Source organism: Myotis brandtii, unplaced genomic scaffold (assembly GCF_000412655.1).
Source record: "Myotis brandtii unplaced genomic scaffold, ASM41265v1 scaffold132, whole genome shotgun sequence".
NCBI classification, from domain to species: domain Eukaryota; kingdom Metazoa; phylum Chordata; class Mammalia; order Chiroptera; family Vespertilionidae; genus Myotis; species Myotis brandtii.
Window position 1 is genome coordinate 5,045,714 of NW_005354673.1, and position 20,252 is coordinate 5,065,965.

A 20,252-nucleotide genomic window follows, 5' to 3' on the forward strand; every position below is an offset into this window, starting at 1 on the left:
TTCCTAAAAGGTGGGGGATATCTGGGCTGAGGGTCACTCTCGGGAAGCGAAAGGGTTAAAATCACTGTTCCTCCCCAAGACCTGCCCCCCGGGAACGTGGTGCCCAGGGTTCGCCTTTAGCCCACCTCCCTGAACAGGGCTTTGGGTACTCCCTCCCCCCACTCCCCTCCAGGAAGCGAGCTGCGCCCTAGGGCCCTGGGACGCAACCCATGGGAAGGGTTAGGGATGAACCCAGAAGAAGGTGAAGTAGCGCCCATTTGTTGATTGGGCTCAGGAATGCAGAGACCCAATGCCCCCACTCCTTCCTCACAGCTGTAAGTCAGAAAAGGCACAGGCACTTCACTAAATTGAAGCAGCCAGACTGCTTTCAAACTCCTCCCTGCTCTCCCACCAGGAGTAAATGTGTATCAGAGGCTCCTGGGGCTCCTGGGGCTCTGCGATGGTGGCATTTCTCCCCACCCCCTCCTCTGATAAGCAGAAGTTTCCACACTTGGCCTGGGACAGGCAAGGCCTTGGAGAATCTGAGGTCCTCGGTGGTTCCCCATCTGTTTCTTAAAGTTGTTCCTGGTGTTCGAACTTCATAGGTCCAGGGAGCTCCAGAAGCAACCTCTTGCTGCCTCCAGGGTCAGAAATCAAGGGTGAGCAGCAAAGGGTCACAGGACTTCAAAAAACCTAGTTAAGGGGGGATCCTCTTTTAAAAACATTTTTAAAAAATTGATTTTAGAGAGGAATGGAGAAGGAGAGAGAGAGAGATAGAAACATCAATGATGAGAGAGAATTCCTGAACGCCCCCTACTGGGGGTCTAGCCCACAACCTGGACATGTGCCCTGACCAGGAACCAAACTGTGACCTCCTGGTTCATAGCATAGGTCCACGTCAACCCCTGGGCCACACCAACCAGGCAAGGCAGGGCGTCCTCTTAAGCTCACTGAAGCACGAAGACTCCAAGCGTGTAAAAACCACTAGGAACCACTGACTGCAACATGCTGATTGTATAGATGGGGAAACTGGGTCTCAGAGAGTGATGTTGCCTAGATCACACAACTAATCATTTGAACTGACATCTTAACTTCTTCAGACACTGGCTCTGTACTAGCCCTGGGGACACAGTGGTGAACAAGAGGGATATGGTCTTTGTCCTACTAGGGCTTATGGTCTGCTAGTGGAGGAGATGGTTAACCTGATTCCAATAAAGTGCTTTGACAGAGACTTAGTACATGAAGCTACAGGGAGTACTTGCCCAAGGCAACTCCCTGGTCAGATGGTTTGCTGGGGAAAGAGGAAATGAGTTGCATACAAGAATGGTTAAACATGATTCCAATAAAGTGCTTTGACAGAGACTTAGTACCGGGAGTACTTGCCCAGGGCAACTCCCTGGTCAGGTGGTTTGCTGGGGAAAGAGGAAATGAGTTGCATACAAGGCTAGTGTGGTCTAAGCTAGAAAGCTGTCTTCATAGAAATGGGAGTGGATAAGTGTCAGACAAGGTGAAACTGGGAAGGGATGTGTCTAACTCAATCTCATTTATGCCAAAAGCCCAGAGAAGACTAGTGCCTTGCCTGGTGTCACACAGCTTGTGAATTGAGTCCAGATACTAAGTACTGTTTCTCCTACCCTTATACCCAGAACAACACCTTTAACAGATACTTGGGTAACTCCTTGTTGGCTCAAAGCTCTTATGATCATTGCCTGTCTTCACAAGGACCCTGGAAGAAATTAGGAGAAGTTAATTCCCATCTTACAGGTGAAGAAATGATGCACAGGAAGCTAGGCAACTTAAGCACCTAGTTCAGGGGCTAGCACGTCAGAGCTGCTGGGTACAAGTGACTTTGACAATGACAGGGATGGTGATGCTAATGAGCCTAGCATCATCTGTCACGGTTGTTATCTTCAAGTCTGGACTGAGACTAATGTTCTGGGAACTCACACAGCGTCTCAGGGCATCAACATTGGTATTAATCTGCTCCAGCTCATTGTCTAGTCTTACAAGACTGAAGCTAGAATCAAGTTCCCAGGGAGGAGAGTCTGGTTGACTTAGCTTGGGTCCTGGGCCCACCCCTTTGGTTGAAGGAGGGCAAAGCAACTTCATAAGCTGCCCTCCAAAGACTACCCTCCAGTGGGGGCAAGGGGCTTTCTTAGATGCAAATGGGCACAGTTAGTAAAAGAGGGACATGGGGGCACACAGATAGAGATGTGTTTATAAAGGCAGACACTGTGTCGGCACTGTCCAACGGGGCAGCCAGAGTCATAGGTGGCTCCTTAACTTGAATCAACATGAAATAAAATGAAAATTTCAGTTCCTCACTCACACTGGCCACATTTCAAATACTCAAGGGCCACACACGGCTGTGGCTACTGTGTTGACAGCATAGATTATAGAACATTTCCATCATTGCAGGAATTTCTATCGGTCGGCACTGCTCTGGGATTCTTAGAGTTCAATTCTTTCTTCTCTTACCTCAGACACTGCGAAGGTGGAAATAGCAAAAGAGGTGAGTCAGAATCTGTATTCATTTATTTAGCACATATAATAAGTATACACTCTGAACCATACACTGTGGTAGGTGGAGGGATGTTGGAAAGCTCTGACCAGTGCCTCTCCCAGTAGAATCATCTTAAAAGTACTGCGAGTCAGAATCTGTATTCATTTATTTAGTACATATAATAAGTATACACTCTGAACCCTACACTGTGGTAGGCACCAAGGTGCCTGGGCGGGATGTTGGAGAGCTCTGTCCAGTGCCTCTCCCAGTAGAATCATCTTAAAAGTACTGATACCCGGGCCCCACCCAGCAGAGATTCTGCTGAGATTGGTTTGGGGTGGGGCTTGCACACCCATGGGTTGGAAAGCTCCCAGGTGATGCTAATATGTAGCCAGGCTTGAAAACCACCACAATCTGGTCGGACCAGTGAAGTGATTTGCCTCCGATAACCTGCAAATCCGAATCCATGTGGGCCTAACCTCTGCTTTGGGTTCTTATGACATAATTGGTGTTCTCCCTGGACTCGGCACCTGTGTGAATGGAGGCAAAATCCTTAGGGGAGAACACGTCTGTTCTTCCTTAATCCAAAGGGAATCCAATCCACTAAGAACAAAGGGCCAAAGGAACTGCTGGTTGAAATTGCTTCTTTCTCAAACGGTGTGTCTCAGGCCTGACACTGCACTCTCCAGCCCAGTGGGTGAAATGCCTATAAAAATATACCCTTTCTGCGCAGGCCAGGCACTTCACACACAGTTTTGTTTGAGCGCCACAGCACTCTTAGAAGATGAGGTTGGCTGACACCAGTTTGCAGATGAACACACCAGATTGTCAAAGGGTTAAGGACTCTGATTGCCCAAGTTGGCACAGCTGGCGCTTCTTTCTCAAACGGAGTGTCTCAGGCCTGACACTGCACTCTCCAGCCAAATGGGTGAAATGCCTATAAAAATAGTACCCTTTCTGCGCAGGCCAGGCAGTTCACACACAGTTTTGTTTAAGCGCCACAACACGCTTAGAAGACGAGGTTGGGTGACACCAGTTTGCAGATGAACACACCAGGATGCAGAGGGGTTAAGGACTCTGATTGCCCAAGTTGGCACAGCTGGGGTTCCAACTGCAGCATCTGTGTTCTTTCCTCTTCACCACCCTGTGCCTAGCCCTTAGCAGAGAGTGCAGGGCAGCTGGCAGGCAGCGGGGTTGTGCTCTGGATGGCATAGGAAAGAAAGCTCCATGAAGGTAAGTGTCAGGGGAAGCCCTGGAGAGATGTGACCCCGACACTGTGCTCAGTGATAACGCTGGGGGCCAGGAGGGAAGGGGGACTTGGGAGTCAGACAGGTGAGGGGTTTGGGAGCAGAGTTCTCCTTTTAGTTAATGGTTGTGCCTGGATTCCTTTTACCAAGGATTTGGGGGAAGCAGCTCACAGCAGTGTTGTGCCTGGAGAAGTTAGCTCTTAGACACCTAGCAATTACGGTGCATGCTCAGTATAAGCATTATCTATTCTTGGCTGGATTCCTGTGGGCTGGCAGGATGTCTGTGTCGCCATGTATCTTTGCAATCTGAGTCCCCACCTGATACTTCCTGGGCAGCCTGGCCTGGCCTGGGCAGGCTGAGAAGGGGCAGGACTCATTGTGTCCATTCCAGAGAACTTTAACAGTCAGGGAGCGATCTCTCGCCTGCCATTCTCAGGGGGCCACCTCGCACAGTAATAGGAGATCCAGCCTCGGAGAGCAGTAATGGAGTTGGAATGGATCAGGGCTTGTCTGTGTGACATTCAGCAGGTCTGTGTCCCTCCTATTAGGAAGCTGGCCTTTCCATTGACTGTTTTCTCCATGCCCAGTAGCAGGTGTATGGCTAGTGGTGGATTATCAAGTCGGTCAGTGAGAAATGGCCAGGCTGCTTTAGTGGCTCCCAGGCAGTGGCCAACGCTCTGGCAGGCCCAGAAGTAACCAAAAGGCACATCTCAACCTCCCTACTCACCAGAAGGGCCCGAGACATGGAGATAGGGAGAAAAAGAGGCTGTTGTGAGATGTCAGTTCATCCTGAGGACGAGATCAAAACCATTTAAAATTGCAGGACTATAGATCATGCAATGGGCTGGGCTTATTTCTCAAGCCCTGGCCTCCAGGGAAGACTTCACTTTAGTTCAACAACAACTTCCGAGTGCCTACTATGTGCAGGGCATAGCCTAAGATGCTGCAGATGCTGCAAAGATATGCAAGGCATTATGGCCTTCCGGGCTGCCTCTAGTGGTATGCCCCATAACTTATTGAGCACTCACCATGTGCCAGGTGTTCCATATAGATTATTTTTTGCAATCCTTACCATAACCTTGTAAATAGGGACTCTAATTTCCCTTTTTCAGATGAGGGAAAGGTCTCAGAGAAGCTAAATGACTCTTTCTGGGTCCTAGACAGTGAGGGGCTGAGCCAGGATTCAGAGCCTGCACCCTTTCTGCTGGGCCAGGAGGCCACCGGCTAACTGCAACACCTGCAGGGTCAGGCCAGTGCCCCAACACAGGCTCAGACAAGGTGTCTGAAGAGCGTTCAGGAGGTTGGGATTGTTGTAATCCAGGCAACAATGTTTGGCTTTAGGCACCGTCGCTATTCGGGGTCGCACGATGCTTTGGTGAGGGGGCCTGTCCTGTGCGCTGTAGGATGTTCAGCAGCATCCAGGGCCTCTACCCACTAGACGCCAGTAGTAAGTCCCCCTCTGGGAGAGTCACTCTCAATTGGGAACCACTGGTTTTAGGTGAGAAGCAGTCTTCCACCCGGGGAAGATCTCTAAGGATCTTAGAGACAAGACAAGGATTTTGGTAACTGAAGAAAGGAGGAAGGCATTCATTTGTTTCGTGTGTTTCCACTTGACAAAGAGCTTCCACTTAGAGTTTTCCCATCTGGTCTTTCCACTGGCGCAGAGGCTAGCTCATGTCCCTGTACAAGGTCAATGACAGCCCGGGGAGTTGCCACGGGATTGCGGTGCCTGCGGGGTGCTTCTCATGGGTTGCACGGTTCCTCTGTGACCAGCTTCTTCCTGGCCTCTTAGCTCAGCCTGCACTTGATACCTGTTTTCGTCCTCCCGGGTGCTTTTAGGGAATCTGCTTCATCATCAGCCGCCACCACCAAGTACAAACGCCCGCCCAGTACTTACTGCGGGAGTGGCTCTGTGTTAAGGGCTGTAGTTATGATCATCAACTCATTTAGTCCTCACAGCACCCCTAGAGGAAGGTGTTGTCACCCCCATTCTACTGGGGAAAAGGGGGCTGGAAGAAGGGAGGCAACACACCTGAGTTCACTCCTCTGCTAAGTGGTAGAGACAAGATTTGCTGAATCTCCTCTCTTAAGCAGTGTGCTCTGCTGTCTCCCAAGGGTGCCCTTCCCCCATTGTGCTGCCCACTGGGCTTTAGGTATCCCTGTGATGAGGCCCAGGAGAGCGATGGGCAGCAGCCCGCTGGCAGGGGTGTTAGGCTGTGGGAGTGAGGAGCGGCTACCATGGCCTGCCCATCCTATCAGTTGTGCGAGGAAGGGAAGACTTCCTGCTGGTCCTCCCTGGTGAAGGGCAGTTATGAGGCTGTGTGGCTGTCAGGGAGGGCTTCCTGTGAACAGGGCAGAGCTCCCAGTCAGGCTGCAGGACAAATGGGTGGCATGTGTGCTCCAGAGCAGCGCACAATGGGCTTGTTCGTTTGCATCTGCCAGCAACGGAATAACACTCTATTATTGCAAGAGGCAGAGAATAAATAAACACAACATTCAGAGCTGGGTGCTGAGATAGGCTTTTCTCTGTCCTCACTTCTCTCTGGGGTCGTGGCCCCTTTGGGACCAGTAGTTCTGAAGCTTGGGGGTTCTGGTTGCCACGGAGCCAGGCCAGCAGGTGCAAACAGGCCTGAACCCCCTCAAGGGTATCTTGACATTCATGTTCTGTCTGGCTCACAAAGAACCCTTGTTCCATCCTTTCACGCTGCAGGGAGAGACGGGGAGTGGGTGATGGGACAGCCGAGGTGTCTCTGGCGATGAGAGAGGGTGGCCTGGCTTGTTCTCTTCCGTCACAGACAGGCTGTGACAGAGACTGCATAGATCAGTGGTTCTCAACCTTGGCTGCACATCAGAATCACCTGGGAATCTTTTTAAAATCCTGATTTCTCAGCCTCATCCTCCGGAAATTCTGTTTCTTTGTTACTAATGTTGTGGACCCACCCCATAACAAAGAAACAGAATTTCCGGAGGATGAGGCTGAGAAATCAGGATTTTAAAAAGATTCCCAGGTGATTCTGATGTGCAGCCAAGGTTGAGAACCACTGACATAGATGGTCAGGTTCCAAGTTTCAACCCAAGTCAGGAATAATCACCTGTGATGGATGTGCTAACGCAGTGCTTCTCAAACTCCAGCGTGCAGCAGAACCTGGGGGCTCCCCACAGCACGAAGGGCTGGGCCCCACCTCCAGAGATGCTGATTCTGCTGGTCTGGGCGGGGTCTGAGGATTTGCATCTCTAACACGTCCCCAGGTGATGCTGCCACTGGTGGAGGACTTGATTGTGAGAGTCACAGTGCTAAAGTATACTTTTCTAAAAGGTAAAGTACGGCTTTCATTCATATAGATAAATGAATTTGTATTAAAGATTGCATTTATTTAGCTTCTTAATTACTGAGGGGAACAGGAAGTTGTTAACACCAGTTAAAGGGAAAATCTGAATAGCCATATATCATCGGTCATACTGGAATGAATTTGCCAGTGGATGTAAACCTGGTTAATATCCTATAGGACAACGAACTGGAATGAGGTTGTCTTTCCTGAAAAACCAATGCATCTCTACTGGGCAAAATTCACTTGCATTTCTATGGACAATAAAAAATTGCATTACTATCAGTTTTTCTACAACTAAACTTGTAACCTTACAAGGATGTAAAATAGCCGAGTCCATAGAAAGACAACCATAGTGTGCATGTGCAAGCCAGTGGAATCAGATAAATCCCAGAGAGTCCCTCGGTCATGTGGAGGGCTTGTAGAACCCAGATTCCAGGGCCCTGCCCCAGAGTTTCTGCTATGGGGTGGGGGTGGGGGTGGGCGAGGATTTAGGACTCTAATCTCTTAAAAGGACTTACAGGCAATCTTCCTGTTCTTTGCCCCACCTTCACCCTCACTTCTAGAGGTGTCTGTCTGGTGGTTAATATTTGGGGCAAGCTCCACTTCTTGGCTGTTTTCACATTTTACTTTCTCTTCTAACTAAGCCATGTATTCATCGGCCATCTATTTGCTGGCTTCTAGCATGTTGCTGCTCTCATTTCCTCTCCTGTTGCTTTGTCATCGTGGGTTTAGGATCCCCCTTTAAAAACCCACATCCCTTCGTTGCCATTTTGATAGAGTTCCAGAAGGACCAGCACACGCGATGTGCATCCTCTTGCCTCTTGAGCCCCGGAATAGCATCCTGAGACATGCTGTGGTCTGATTATCATTGTGTCTGTTCTACAAGTGAGGAAACGGACTCAGGGAATTTACTTGACCAAGAATCTGCTTTTTCAGATCTCACTTCATATTCCAGGCTCTTTCCACAAGGAAATAGCCTGGCATGTCCTGGTGTCCCGAAGCACTTTCCCGGTGTGTCTCTCACTGACTCCCCATCACAGCCCACGAGGCTGGCAGGGCAGGTGTGCGAGTCCCTGTTCTGTGACTGTGAAGACAGAGATGGGGAAGGAGAAGAGACTTTCCCTAGTCACCCAGCCTAATGTGCCTTGAACCCTCTATGTCTAAGTCTCCTGCTGACTCTGAAATAGCTGTAAAGACATCTCCAGATGAGAAAACACCCAATCACTCAGCAAATATTATCGAGTGCCTGCTATGCACCTGAAACCCCATGAGGTGCTGGGCATATAACAGGGGACAAGATGATTAGGAGTGGCAGATGCTGCCAGTGGCACCCACATCCCCATAATCCATCCCCAAGGGCACCTGCAGACAGTTCCTGTACATGCTCGTGGGTACAGCCTGAGGTGCCAGGGAGTGCAGACCCTACGAGCGACCCTCCACAGGTGAGGATGGGGGTTGGTGGGGGAACCCCTGAGCTTCCTTGCCCTTCAGTGAGATACTGTTGAGGCACACTGGGTGCTGTCGCTTGAGGGTCCCCCAAGGACTAAACCTCAGTTGCCCATCGTGGTAACCCTCTCACTAACAAGCTGGCTTCCCTCCTCCTGTCCCTTCCCCGCTTGCTCACCTCTGCTTCCTGGGATCACTTACTCAATAAGCAACTGACTCTCGAATCCTCCTAGCATCTACTTCTGGGGGGAGGGGGCAAACTAAGACCCCGGGCTTTTTAAAATATATTTTTATTGATTTCAGAGAGGAAGGGAGAGGGAGAGAGAGAAAGAAGCATCAATGATGAGGGAGAATCATTGACCGGCTACCTCCTGCACACCCCCTACTGGGGATCAAGCCCTCAATCTGGGCATGGGCCCTGACGGAGAATTGAACCGTGACCTCCTGGTTCAGAGGTCAGTGCTCAACCACGGAGCCACAGCAGCCAGGCCCTGAAATCCTTTTGGTTTGCAACTGATGGTCCTGTTCCCTGCCCCTGTCGGCTTTCCCCAGGGGCCTGCTCACCCCTCCTCCCAACAGTGTAGCTACAGGAAGGAAGGGACTTTTACTGTGCAGTTCATTGCTGTATCTCAGGTGCCTAAAATAGTTGTTGATTCATGGTAGGTGCTCAGTAAATATTTGTTGATTCAATGAATAATGACCATTCCTGGCCATTTTCTCATCCAGCCTGGTGGGAAGAGGAAGGAGGTGAGACCCAGAGCTGGGTCTGTGGCAGGCAGGGCTTGGCAGGTGGAGGAGGCTGCCTGTGAGGCTGGGCTCAGAGAAGGTGGTGTGAGTCACTGGGTCAGCCTCGCATCAGTATTGGCAGGGACTGTCCCCGGGGGGAAGCCAGGTCTGGCCTTACTTGGTCTGTTCTGCAGATGAGAATTCCCGTGAAGGTGGGAGGAGGGCAGGGAACGGAGGCAGGGCCTCAGCTCCCCCTGAGGGCTGGTTTAGGCTAATTTTCAGCAACAGTTTCGGGAACTCATGGATTGAATGAGACCTTGTATCAAGTATAGCAAGTCCCTGAGTTTTGATTGCATGGTGTCCTTTTTGAGATCCGCCCCTTCCTCCCCGCCAGGCCATCTGGTGCTGTTGGGTAAAATTCAAACTCAGAGTGAGAACTTGCTTTTCCTTAGGGTTTATTCCAGGTCAGCAATTCTCTTCTTGACCTCTGATGTCACTTTTTGGCCGTCTTGGTTGTATAGCTTCAGCATCTTGGTTAATTAATAGCTACTGGGAAAAATGCCTTAAGAATGTGCAGACTGGCTTTCCAAAATGATGTGTTCAGTGGTGTTTGAGGAAAAGAATGTCTCAAATTTTTGTCAAGTTTCACATGTTGTAAAATACTTTCTCAAGGTGTTATTTAATTATCATCTTTAGTATTTGCCTATTATAATCACCTAAAACATCACATATCTTGGAACAAATTTAACAAAACACGTGCAAGACTTCTTTACTGAAAACAGCGTATCATCATGGAAAGACACGAAAGAAAACCTAAATAAATGGAGGGCTAGCCCACATTCATAGATTTGAAGCTTCAATACTGCAAAGGTGTCATTTTTCCTCGAATTAATCTTTGGGTTCAGTGCAATCCAAGTCAAAATACTAGCAGATTTTATTTTGTGGAAATTGACAAGCTGATTCTAAACTTCATATGGAAGTTCAAAGAGCCAGGAAGAGTGAAGATAATCTGGAAGAAGAAAAAGAAAGCGGGGAGATGTATGCCAGAAGAATCAAGACGTGTTCTAAACCTGCAGACGGAGGACGGCACGGCACTCCTCCTTCGCCCCACTTGAGTTTCAGTTTTACTTGTCTGTATGGTTCTGAAGGCTGGGACGGAGGGTCTAGGAAGCATAGAGATCCCCTGCACATCTCTGCTGCGCATCCTTTGTTCAGTTGTCTAAACCAGGCCGTGGGGCTTGTGCTGCACAACAGCCATCACCAGTGATTGAAGGGCCACGACTGGAGTTCAAGGCAATCCATTCTTCACCCAGGAGCAAAGCACCCCTTGGCTTAAGACTCTGTGATGGCTTCCCACAGAGTAAGGGCAGTAGTCCCAGCTCCTTAACTGGATGAACAGCCCTTCACGTTCTGGCTCCTCTCTGCCTTCCCAGCCGTTCCTTACTCCCCAGCCCTTTGGGACGTCTTCAGTTCTCAGTGATTCACAGGCTCCAGGCACAGATTCTGGGCATTCGCACATTCTTCTGCCTGGTGCCTTCCTCCCCTTCCTGCTTGGCCCACTCCTACTTACCTTCCAGTCCGGGTGTAAACTTTCATTGCTTGGGGAGACCGGGTCCTTGAGTTCTTCAAATGGGTGCAGTCCCCTTGCCCCACACACTCCGTGCACCCATTGCTTCTCCCTTTTCAAAGCACGCTGCACCTTGTTCTGTGTCTCTCCTTCCAGCGACATGGGAACGGGGGTCTGTGTCTGTCTTGTTCACCACTGTGTCTCCTGCTCCTAGAACAGTGCCTGGCACAGAGTAGATACTTTACCGATATTTATTGAACACACCGGTAAATAAAGGAAGGTACACATTACAAATCCGTACTGGAAAGGCTGACTTTGTAAAATCAAACCTATTAAGTCTTGACAAACTTCACAGGGTGGCAAAGATGACCAGCTACGGTGCATAGATGCCATGAGTGACCCTGGAAGGGCTGGTGAGTGCCGTTCCATAATGAAGAAGCCGCCCTTCCTGTCTAAATGCCTGTCGGACTGGGTCCGAGAGTGTGTTGGCATCTGGCAAACCATCTCCACCCTGGAGAAATAAGGCCAGTGTGGGTAGGTGGTGCACATCTTCGTGGGTGAAGGACAGGGCATGGGACCATTCTTTTTGGTCAGCCAGAGAGCTACTTTGTTCTGAAAACCAGAGGTTTTGTCTTGTTGGTTGGTTAAAGCAGGGAGTCATCTGATAGGCTAGGTCAGCAGCACCATGTGGGTGCCAAGCTGTACCCAATGGGGTGCTTTAAAGTCCCCAGAGGGTGTTGCCCCAGAGTCTGCCTTGGCTGTCAGTTGTGTGTGTTGCTGACATTGCATACAATGGGCCATTAGTTTATGTTCACCATTTTATTTGTTCAAATAGTTTTTCATTATAATAAAAAAATAAATCTTTGGTATCAAAAATGTAGAAAATGCAGAAGGGCAAGGAGGGTGTTGCCCCAGAGTCTGTCTTGGCTGTCAGTTGTGTGTGTTGGCATTGCATACAATGGGCCATTAGTTTATGTTCACCATTTTATTTGTTCAAATAATTTTTCATTATAATAAAAAAATAAATCTTTGGTATCAAAAATGTAGAAAATGCAGATGGGCAAAAAGAAGGAAATAAACATCAAATAATCTCACTACTTAGAAATCAGGGCTGACTTTCCTAATAGGCCCAGGAGGTACTGAGCCTAGGGCCCACACTGTTTTAATTTTAATTCATCTTAAAATAAGAAGCGGAAAATGACTATCATAGTAATGAACATATAACAGTGCATCTAGCCTGGCTTGTATCCATCTTTATACCAATGCCATCATACAATACAGTTTTCAACTATTTTTCTTTTTCACGGAGGAAAGGATCCATGAAGGCAAAGTGCCTATTGCCTACAAAAGTCATAATGCAACCCTGGCAGAAATAACCACTTTTAATATTTTTGTTGTGAATCCTCCTGTTCCCCCTATATCCTGTGTACACAACACACATGCATATAGTTTTTAGAAAAATATCATATTTTCTCAGAGGTGTTTTTTTTTTAATTATTCCTCAACTGAGGAGAAAGGACATTTTTTTCCATTGAACTTTAGAGAGAGTGAAAGGGAAGGGGGGGAAGAGACAGACAGAGAGAGAGAGAGAGAAGAGAGAGAAGAGAGAAACATTGATATGAGAGACACATCAATCTCCCACAAGTGCCCCAACTGGGGGCAGGGGTCAAACCTGCAACTCAGGTAGGTGCCCTTGACCAGGAATTGAACCCTAGACCCTCCAGTGCTCAGACTGATGCTCTAAGCACTGAGCCATTCCATCCAGGGCTTTGCTCAGAGTTTTACAGTTTTTTTTGTGTGTGGGTGGATTTTCTTCTTTGATAGTAAAAGGTAGTTCCTTTTCTTTCTTTCTTTCTTTCTTTCTTTCTTTCTTTCTTTCTTTCTTTCTTTCTTTCTTTCTTTCTTGTTGAGATTATTACAGATGTCCCTCTTTTTTCCCCCATTGCCCTCCTCCACCTGGTTCCCATCCAGCCCCAGGCCTTCACCGTCTTATTGTCTGTGTCCATAGGTAATGGATATCCATTTGTTTAATCTCTTCCTGCCCCCCTTGGCTTTTCCAGGTCCCTTGACCTTCCACAATTATCCACTGTTTTTATAAATGTACTGGAGGCCTGGTGCATGAATTTGTGCACGGGTGGGGTCCCTCAGCCTGGCTGGCAGTCAGAGCCAATCAGGGCTGTCTCGCCCAGTCCCAATTGATTGGCCAGCCAGGGGGAGGGACTGCGGGAGGTTGGCTGTGGGAGCACACTGACCACCAGGGGGCAGACACTCAACACAGGAGCTGCTCCCTGTTGGTCAGTGCACTCCTACAGCGAGAGTGCCGCGCAGCTGACCAGTCCCAGTGGCCCACAAGCCCGGTGGCAGCCACTCACTCCCTCAGTAGTCTTGCGGTCAAATCTCTGGACTTGTAAGTCTATTTCTTTCACCAGGTAGGGGAAGTTTTCTGTCATTATTTCTTCAAATAGGTTTTCAATATCTTGCTCTCTCTCTTCTTCTAGCACCCCCATAATGTGAAGGTTGGTACGCTTGAAGTTGTCCCAGAGGTTCCTTACACTATCTTCATATTTTTTCATTCTTCTTGCTTTTTGCTCTTCTGGTTGGGTGTTTTTTGCTTTTTCATATTTCAAATGGTTGATTTGATTCTCAGAATCCTCTACTCTACTGTTGAATCCCTGTATATTATTCTTTATTTCAGTCAGTGTATGCTTATTTTCTGATAGGTCTTTTTCCATTTTTTTGGAGGTTTCTAGAAGATTCTTAAGTAACCTTATAACCGTGGTTTTGAACTCTATATCCAGTAGTTTACTTTCTTCCATTTCTTTCATTTGTGACATGTTTCTTTGTCTCTGCATTTTGGCTGCTTCCCTGTGTTTGTTTCTATGTATTGGGTAGAGCTGCTATGTCTCCTTGAGTTGGTAGAGTAGCCTTGTGTAGTAGGTGTTCTATAGGGCCCAGTGGGTCAGTCTCCCCAGTCACCTGAGCTGGGAGCTCTAGGTGCACCCCATTGTGGGCAGTAAGCACAGCCTGTTGTAGTTGAGATTTGATTGCTGTTGGTGTCACTGGGAGGAATTGACTTCCAGGCCAATTGGCTGCGACTACAGTGGGAGAGCTGCTGTGCAATAGACACCCCTGTGGAGCAGTTCTTGCTTCAGTAGACTTTGGTGCTCACCGAGTCTGCCCCTTGAGTGTGTAGAGTTGTAATCTGGTATGGTCTCACACTGACCACTGGGTACATTGGCTCTTGGGTCTCCAGGGAGGTACAAAGTCAACCACTGTCTGGGGCCAACCAGCAGGAACTACAGAGAGATCTGAAGATTCCTCCTCTTTATATTGGGTTTGGAAGTGCCTAGACAAGGCCCAGCTGTGAAGGAAGGCAGGCTGGTGCTGGTGCCAGGTCTTGGTCCTTTTATTAATGGGTTTGGGGCTCCCTGGCCCAGCTGCAGCTTGTTTGAGAGATTCTAGCCTAAGCAAGGACAGGCCATTCATATGTAAAAGCTGCTGCACACAGCTTGGGTGGCTTGTAAATTGGAGGAGGCGGGGTCTTAAGAAATCACAAGGGTGGAGCAAATAGAAATGGCTGCCAGTCAGCCCTGCGACCAGGGAAGTCCCAGCATAGGAACAATGATTCCTGCAAACACCTCCGTCTGGGAGAAAGCTGACCCTGAGTTCCTGCTCTGATGCCAGACAATCCAGTTCCTCATATGTGTCTGTGTTCCCCAGAGCCTTGCCCTGGTGCTGGAGCTCAGAGGAAGCGGGACCTTGTAAGTTCATTTTGTGGTGCCGGCCTTTTAAGAGGAACAGCTGGGTCTCCAGCAGCCTCTGTGTTGCTGAGCCCCAATCCAACAGGTGTTTACAGCCTGTAGTTCTCACTTCCTGCAGGGACTTCTTTTCCCAGCTCTGGGACCCTGGGCTAGAGTATCTGGTGTGGTGCTGGGACCCCTTGCTCCTCCTGGCAGCCTCCACAGAGGCAATCTCCTCCCAATTAATAAAGCGGCACGCGTGGTGCCAGGCCAGCCTGTTCTGTGCCTCTGCCCCTCCTACCAGTCTCAGTGTGCTTTCTTCTTTACTTCTCTGATTATAGGACTTCTATTCAGCCAGCTTTCCAGCGGTTCTGGATGATGGTTCTTGTGTATTTTAGTTGTAATTTTGATGTGGTTGTGGGAGGTGGCGAGTACAGGTGTTTATCTACACTGCCATCTTTCGTTGGTGTCCTATAAATTTTGCACAACAGTATATTGTTCATGCCTTTCCATGTTACCCAATGTTCTTCTAAAGTATTTTCTTTAATGTTTTATTTCTTTATTATAAATGTAACATATACAGCCTCATTCTTAATGCCTGCATTGTGTTCCAGTGAGTGGCTATATGGTAGTATATTTAACTAACCTGTTTTTGCTGTTTCCGGGATTTTGCTATTATAAATGACAGTAAGATGAACTTTCTCCCAGTAAAATTATTGCATCCATCTGCTGAATAAGTTCCTGGGTGTAAAACTTTGAAACTTGATATATTATGCACAATTTAACCATGAAGAGTTTGAGTGCAACATGGGTCCTATATGATGATATCTGTGAGGTGTCCTGGGGCCTCGTCCTTCCATCGGCTACTCTGCAGCAGCCTGTCCTTGGTTTAGGGTGGACATCTCTGTGTGTGACCACTGGGAGCCTGGGGAACCGCTGTGTCCTCAGGTCCTGTCCCAGTGTCTGGCTCATGATGGAGGCTCAGTAACTATTTCTGAAATGAACAAATGGATGAATATGTAATCGTTGTGAATGTTGGTACACAAACTCAGATGTTCAAGAATAATCACACTTCTTAGATTCTTTAAATCAACTTGGGTTTACTCCTCCTGTTGGATTGGTGGAAAGTTACATTTCAGTGATTATTGGGTCTCCCCGTTAGCACCCCACCTTAAAATCCTAAAAGCTTAATCACCAAAGCCTCCTCCGAAAGACTCTGCCAGTCCGAGTCCCACTGGCCACTCTGAGACCCCTGAGTCTCAGCTGCAGGTTCCCGTTAGGCCCCGGCTGCATCAATGCCACATTTGGGGGCAAAGGTCTCTTGAGAAGACTTGAAGCCTTGGTGTCTGGGACTCAGCAGCCCTGTGTGCACCATAGAGCCATTGGTCCCTTCAGATCTTTCCAGAAAGAGATGCATGGCTCCCCACTGCAGGCGAGGGATTCGCTCCTCTGCCCTTTGCTGCTCTTACTCCCCTATGAGGACACATCTCATTAGTTCTTGTCTGTCTCCCCACCCCCACTCCCCCTACAAAAAGCAAAGGAGGCACTGACTTGAAGCTCTTTTGCTTTCTGCTTTTCAAAACCCAGAAGGTAAGCAATTCCAAAGGGCCTGGCTACCTGCTAGAAATCACAGGAAGGATGACCATAGCAGAGAATAAACCCAAATTGTAATCTCAAATGATTTGCTGTAGATGGAGTCATAGAAAAAAAAGAGAGTGAGAATCCCCATGGAAGTAATCAAGCTACCTTTGGGACATGCTCAGTTGTGCTGCATCAGAGTGGGGCTCCACCATCATTTAAGTAATTTCTGCATTTTGGTAAAAAGTACACATGCCACAGAGGCATAATTGGGCAAAAAATGTGTTTTTCCTTGTTTAGTTTTTTTCTATTTGTCTCCAACTGACCTTGGGGTTGATATTCTCCAACACAAAGCAGATCAAACCACATATGTATTCTTGCAGATTTCATTTGGCTTGAGTTATGTGGGAATGAGATGGTGGGAAACAGGGTATGACTTTGAGAGGAAGCCAGTGTTTTCTGAAACTTTTGTTTTGGGTGTGCCATAACTGCACCTGCATTTCTTGCAGTTTCTTACAAAGCAACTTCCTTTTGAGAGTCAAAATGTTTCAGCTAAAGTTGTTTTCAATGAGAGGGAAATGTTTGAAAGCTCAGCCCAAAGAACATTGTTTCATCAACAGTGATTTAAAGAGCAACTTCCTTTGGGAGCCTCTGCCATTGAAACAAACTTTGATTCTGGAAGCAAATGTTTTGGCTGTAAAGATGGTATCCAAATGTTACAAGTTCTTCTAATAGTTATCCAGCCATTGATTGTTCTGCTATGACAGTAAGGTTTTTGGGTTTCAACAAGAAAACCAGTTCTGGCAGTGCAGCTAATGTGTGGAGGCAGTATGTTCAGCGGTGAGGCCAGATGCCTTATGGCCAGGGTTCAAAGTCCTCACTCTGCAACTTGCAAGCTGTAATCTTTGGCACATTGTGTAACTGGTCTGAATCTCAGTTTCTGCATCTATAACATAAGGGTGATAGTATTTGCTTGTTATAATTACTAAAGAATTAGTGTGATAAAAAGCACTTAGAGACATCTAATAAGAGTCCTTAGTTAATAGTATGGTATCCATGTAAATTTTCTGGTTTCGATAACTGTACTGTGATTATGTAGGATATTATCATTGAAGGAAGTTGGACAAAGTGTACATGGGAATTTTGTACTATTTCTATGTAAGTCTGAAGTTATTTTAAAGTAAGAAGTTAAGAGCATTTAGAAGAACTATTTGTGTGATTCTTTGAATCATTCTTGTCTTTTAAAAAATATATTAATATATATACATATATATATTAATATATTTTTATTGATTTCAGAAAGGAAGGGAGAAGGAGAGAGAGATAGAAACATCAATGATGAGAGACAATCATTGATCGGCTGCCTCCTGCATGCTCCCTACTAGCTATTGAGCTTGCAAACCAGGCATGTGTCCTGACCAGAAATCGAACCTTGACCTCCTGGTTCATAGGTTGATGCTCAGCCACTGAGCTACACCAGCCAGGTATGAACCATGCTTGTCTTTGACATGAGACTGTAGGCTCTCTGAAGTTAGGGATCATGACTATTTCCCCCCAGCACCTAGCACAATGCCTGGCACAGAGTAGGCCTCCAATAAATATTTGTTGACTGAATGAATAAAGAAGTTGAGATGCTGAAGGCACTGGCCAGCAGGTGCCTAAGCAACAAAAGAGACAAACCAGTTCTTGCATTTGGGGGTGGGTGGGAAGAAAGAGGTGAGAGGACTGTGCACTGATTTTTAGTGGAGCCTTCAACAAACACATGCACACACACACACAGACACACACACACACAGGCATGCACGCACACATGCACAATTGGGGAAGTGACTTGAGCCCAATGCCTGGGTCCATGGTATGTAGACAAATGGCTACATGAAGGGATGGCAAGGTGATTCCTAACGTTAAATAATTTAGCGGAAGTAGCTCAGAACTGGAAGGGACCATGAGAATGTGGGACGAATGAATATAATCCAGATCTTGGGTGGTTCAATAAGCCCAGACAATAGTTTTAGTAAATCAACATAGACCGTTGTAAGAGAGGCAAAACATTACTTCTACCCTTTGAGGGTCTCTGGCTGGTCCTGAGTATGAAATTGATATAAGACATTAACAGGAGAAAAGTACACAGACTTTTATATGTGCTTGGGAGCCGCCATGGGAAAATGAAGACCCCAAAAGCAGATAGGACCAAGTGCTCATGTACTAGGTTGAACAAAGTGTAGCAATTGTGGTAAAGTAACTAAGCTATATGGGGAGGTAGAGTAAGGTAGGAGTTATCTTAACAAGGTCTGTTTGTACAGATTTCTCTCGGCCTTGACTCCGTCTTGGTGATGATGATGTTTCTTTCCTCTTGGTGTAGGGAGGGCATCATTAACTCCTGCTTTCAGGAAATAAAAGATAGGTCAGAATGACATCTTTGCATCTGCTTCTTTAAGTGTCTTTAGCTCAACATAGTCCTTATGCCAAGAACATATTTTGGGGTGATGCATTCAGTCCCCCTCCCCCCTCGAGTATGTTTTTCCGTACTCAAATGTTAATGTAATCACAGTTGTCTTAATCCTGTTCTAGTGTAAGGGATGTTGGGATGCTCCTGATTTTGCTAGAATATACTGGGAAGCGAAAGAGGGTCAGACTCAGGAATTAAGCTGTGCTGGTGGCAGCATCCAGGTCACACCAAGTAAGTTTATCACAGAATTTAAGCTGAAAACACTATTTATGATTTGGAAGTATTCTAAAAATTGGGAGATCCTGCCTCTAAGAAATACAAAGGGCTTTGGTATGAATTAGGTTTCTGGATTATAAATAGGGTGTCAAATCAGAATTTTTAAACAATTCTTAGGCACACTTACAAAGCCTGAAGACATTTCCTAGAAGCCATTCACAATGCCTGAATTAGACATACTCAGTCTATACCATGTATAGTACAAAACATTTTGTTTAGAGTTTTTTCATAAGGCCAGATACTTCAATTCAGTGTTTTGCTTCTGTATATGTCATATCGTTGGGGAGTTGGGATATGTCACAAATATGCTACAGCCCATAGAACTGGATGGAACCAGTTCCCCTTTCTATGTCTTAGCTTCCCAAGAAGGTACTTGGTTCTTTGAAGCCTTGAGCCGTGGGTCTATTTTTGGTATTTTCCACTCCCATCCCCTCCATTATCTTGTTATTCTGCAAATGATAGCTTATTTTAAAGCTCTTTACTGTGCTCTGTTAGCATACATAGTCTTGCTAATCAGTTGTGTCTGTAAATATTAGTACTGGAACCATTATAAAAATATGTGTTCATTACAACAAATGCAAAAGTACAGAAAAGTGTAAAGAAAATAAAAACCAATCATAATTTGACCATTTTACAGTAATCACTGCAGACAGCTTCACATTTAACCCAGACTCAGAGATGTAGCTCTGCCTAAGGGTAGACTTACATAACACACAGTTAATAACAGGGTGTTTTTTTTTCTGATTATTATCTAAAGAATTCCCTTTACTAAGTATAGGTCAACATCTTCTTTAATGACTTCATAATATCTATGTCTGGGCTGTACCTTCCACCCCTATTATCGAACATTTGGGTATGTCTACATTTTCTCCATTATATGTTACAGTTCAGTGGCTATCTTTAAACACGCTCTCTGGGGGACAATGCGAGGGAGTGGGATTGCTCTGTTTAGTTTAGTTTAAAACTTGATTATATTATTATTTAATTTTGAAGGACAATGAACGATGTGAATCTGACGAGGTTCCTCACCTTAGCTGTAAACTTCTAGACTAGAAGGAGGAGCCCCAGGCTGGATGCCTCTGTGCCCTTAAAAATCCTAGCACGGCCCTGGGTGTCAGAAATGCTTTGGGCTGCAAGAGCACCCACACAAGAGCAGCTTAAATGAAAAAGCCACTTCATGATCTCACATCACTGAGAAGCCCAGGTGTGGACTGTTCAGAGGTTGGCGCCCCAGCTCAGCAATGTCTCTGAGGGCCCAGGCTCCTTCTCTCATCCATCTCCAGCACGCGTCCTGTCCTTGGGCTAGCCATCTCACGATGGGGGGATGGCTGCCTTGGCACCAGGCATCTTGTCTTCCCACCCCCCAGGAATATTTCCCAGAAGTCACTCCGGAGGATTTTCCTTCTCTCTTG